Source organism: Schistocerca gregaria, chromosome X, assembly GCF_023897955.1.
Source record: "Schistocerca gregaria isolate iqSchGreg1 chromosome X, iqSchGreg1.2, whole genome shotgun sequence".
Taxonomy (NCBI): Eukaryota; Metazoa; Arthropoda; class Insecta; order Orthoptera; family Acrididae; genus Schistocerca; species Schistocerca gregaria.
The window spans coordinates 713,561,450-713,565,484 of record NC_064931.1 but is presented as its reverse complement, the minus strand read 5'-3'; the positions used below and the strand labels follow the sequence as shown (position 1 = coordinate 713,565,484).

At 46.1% G+C, this 4,035-nt stretch overlaps 1 pseudogene; it reads right to left on the bottom strand.

Moving 5' to 3' along the window:
• Window positions 1-2,358: 2,358 nt before the first annotated feature.
• LOC126299895 (5S ribosomal RNA) lies at window positions 2,359-2,476 on the bottom strand (annotated as a pseudogene).
• Between the last annotated feature and the right edge of the window lie 1,559 nt (window positions 2,477-4,035).

The following is a 4,035-nucleotide window of genomic DNA, read 5'->3' as shown; positions in this document are numbered from 1 at the left end:
GAAAAACGAAAAGCATTTACATTGCATTGGGTTTCACACGAAGCACTTTAACACTAGGAAGACAATGGAAAATGTGTTTTGGGATCACAAAGCTCTACACCTGCGGAAGACGGGAGACAATGACGTCAGCAGCCTACTGTGAAATTGTTCGAGAACATGGACGTGGAATGTAAGACTTGGAATGCTTGGTATGTTGTCCGCAGGTATTTTATTGATTCATGGTAACGCTCGACTACGTGTAGCTACAGCAGCACAAACTGACTATACTTCGGATGCCGCGATTTGGTTCGCGTATTTCCACATAAAGTTTTTCGCAGGGGATTAGAAAATGAAGAGTCTACTCAAAACTACTTCATCGTTACATTCACTGGCAGCAGATGAGCCCAAAACTGGCATTGAGGAACTTGTACATTGTTATGACAAGTGTTTCAAAAACACTGACGATTAAGTACAAAGCCACGCACACAAATATAGTTTCAGATAAAGTTTTCTTTTACTATTCTCATATTTTGCAATTTACCCAATTTTTGTTTATTTTCGGGACAAAAATTACATTTACATATGAATAATAAAGAATAGACTACGGATATGATCTACTAGAAATATACAAAAGTACACCACAAAACTCTGTTAAATTTTAATTTTAAAATCCGAGGTTCGTCATCCATATATTCTAGCTCTGCTGGATGCCTATTGGAAGTGGTACCTACAGAACAGTACAAACATTTTCGTATAATTATTGACAGAGTGTCACGCAAGTGCAAATTGTTTTTCTGTCATGTATTCATTGTGTAGGTCCTGCAGTTAGTTTTCAATGAGGACGGGTTATTTATAAATATTCCCATAAGTGAGCATATGGACGGGGACCGTGGATTTAGGACTCCGAGATAACTAACCAGCGACCTGCACAACTTTGCGAACTGTACATCATTCTGTTTAAAGAATGTTCTTTGTGATCACACAGAACACACTCTAAAACAAAACCGAGGTTGTTAAAACAGGTTGTATATGTGAAAGACGTATGAACTTAATGCCTTCTTCGATTTTCTCCCTTTTGCACTGGGGAAACTGCGTTTGTCCTAGCAATATACCGTGTGACGGAATTCATAAAAATCCTTTAAAAATATTTTATTTTATTTATTTCACCTGACAAAACTACTTTTAAACAGAGAGCCGTAGTGAGGTAGCATTGCAATGCGCGTACTGAATGAACAGTACACAATACAATAACTTAGTAATGAATATGATATTTTAGAAATGTTAGTCTTATTAACATCGTGTTAAGTAATGTTCTCATGAAACTCTTGTCGAATATAAGCAATGGCATTTAACAGAAATGTATGGCAGCACTACAGAAGTATTAAAATTTGGAGAAAAATTTGACTTGTCTGGGCGAGAGCTAGAAGTAATAGGATAAGGTTACCAGTTGAGGTGGAAGAAAGGGGAAAGTATTATTGTTGTTGGCAATGTGACCATAATATTGGTTCCTTCTTGGACAGGAAGAAGACAGCGGGGAATTTCCGAGAGGGAAACTTTGCTAATGATAGAGGGGAAAGCTTTAATTTCCTGTTAAATATGGAGTGGTTTTGGATGAGACGCAGGTTATTGGGTAGTTAATTCGAATCGTATGGCTGAAATGGAGAATGGAATGGAGAACGATACGTACAGACAAGACGCTGGACCTATCTGATCATGTGTTGCAATTTCGGACTAATAATAGGTATTTGATATGAGAGGACATGTACTGAGGACACCACTACTCAAGCCACAGATGAAGAAAACAGATCCTGTGGACATCACATCGTCGATCCATTTGTGTCCACACTATCTGAGCGTGGGACGGACTGACGTGATCAAACAACCGAATGGAACACACATATCTTACACAACCATTCATGAATAACTCATGTTGTCTGAAACTTTCACAATTTATGCCGTGTTAAACTACATCAGTGTAGTAAAGATTCGGAAGCGCTAAAGACTGCTCCAGCTGTTGTTACATTTTTGCCGGAAATCGTGTTCCCAATTTGCAATATGTTCCCGTTCATCATCACTGTGAATGCAAATATAAAATGTACTCAAAAATGAAACACAAACAATAAATGAGAATGTGGGGACATATATGAGGTGTAAATGTTAGATGTGACTTCCTGTATACAGCACTCCGTCTTCAGGCCGCAAGTAGCCCATCGGGACCATCCGACCGCCGTGTCATTCTCAGTGAGGATGCAGATAGAAGGGGAGTGTGGTCAGCACACCGTTTTCCCGGTCGTTATGATAGTTTTCTTTGACCGGAGCCGCTACTATTCGGTCGTGTAGCTCCTCAGTCGGCATCACGAGGTTGAGTGCACCCCGAAATGGCAACAGCGAGTAGCGTCGCGGATGGTCACCCATCCAAGTGCCAGCCACGCCCGACAGCGCTTAACTTCGGTGTTCTAACGGGAACCAGTGTATCCACTACGGCAAGGCAGTTGCCTTCCTGTATACAGAGTGAACATTAATAAAATCGACGAACTGCAGGGACGGATTCCTGACTGGAAATGGAGGAAAAAAGGATCTCTGAATATACACTCCTGGAAATTGAAATAAGAACACCGTGAATTCATTGTCCCAGGAAGGGGAAACTTTATTGACACATTCCTGGGGTCAGATACATCACATGATCACACTGACAGAACCACAGGCACATAGACACAGGCAACAGAGCATGCACAATGTCGGCACTAGTACAGTGTATATCCACCTTTCGCAGCAATGCAGGCTGCTATTCTCCCATGTAGACGATCGTAGAGATGCTGGATGTAGACCTGTGGAACGGCTTGCCATGCCATTTCCACCTGGCGCATCAGTTGGACCAGCGTTCGTGCTGGACGTGCAGACCGCGTGAGACGACGCTTCATCCAGTCCCAAACATGCTCAATGGGGGACAGGTCCGGAGATCTTGCTGGCCAGGGTAGTTGACTTACACCTTCTAGAGCACGTTGGGTGGCACGGGATACATGCGGACGTGCATTGTCCTGTTGGAACAGCAAGTTCCCTTGCCGGTCTAGGAATGGTAGAACGATGGGTTCGATGACGGTTTGGATGTACCGTGCACTATTCACTGTGCCCTCGACGATCACCAGAGGTGTACGGCCAGTGTAGGAGATCGCTCCCCACACCATGATGCCGGGTGTTGACCCTGTGTGCCTCGGTCGTATGCAGTCCTGATTGTGGAGCTCACCTGCACGGCGCCAAACACGCATACGACCATCATTGGCACCAAGGCAGAAGCGACTCTCATCGCTGAAGACGACACGTCTCCATTCGTCCCTCCATTCACGTCTGTCGCGACAACATTGGAGGCGGGCTGCACGATATTGGGGCGTGAGCGGAAGACGGCCTAACGGTGTGTGGGACCGTAGCCCAGCTTCATGGAGACGGTTGCGAATGGTCCTCGCCGATACCCCAGGAGCAACAGTGTCCCTAATTTGCTGGGAAGTGGCGGTGCGGTCCCCTACGGTACTGCGTAGGATCCTACGGTCTTGGCGTGCATCCGTGCGTCGCTGCGGTCCGGTCCCAGGTCGACGGGCACGTGCACCTTCCGCCGACCACTGGCGACAACATCGATGTACTGTGGAGACCTCACGCCCCACGTGTTGAGCAATTCGGCGGTACGTCCACCCGGCCTCCCGCATGCCCACTATACGCCCTCGCTCAAAGTCCGTCAACTGTACATACGGTTCACGTCCACGCTGTCGCGGTATGCTACCAGTGTTAAAGACTGCGATGGAGCTCCGTATGCCACGGGAAACTGGCTGACACTGACGGCGGCGGTACACAAATGCTGCGCAGCTAGCGCCATTCGACGGCCAACACCGCGGTTCCTGGTGTGTCCGCTGTGCCGTGCGTGTGATCATTGCTTGTACAGCCCTCTCGCAGTGTCCGGAGCAAGTATGGTGGGTCTGACACACCGGTGTCAATGTGTTCTTTTTTCCTTTTCCAGTAGTGTATGTCCGGAAATACATCGCTGCTACGGTAGATGGTGCTGATAAA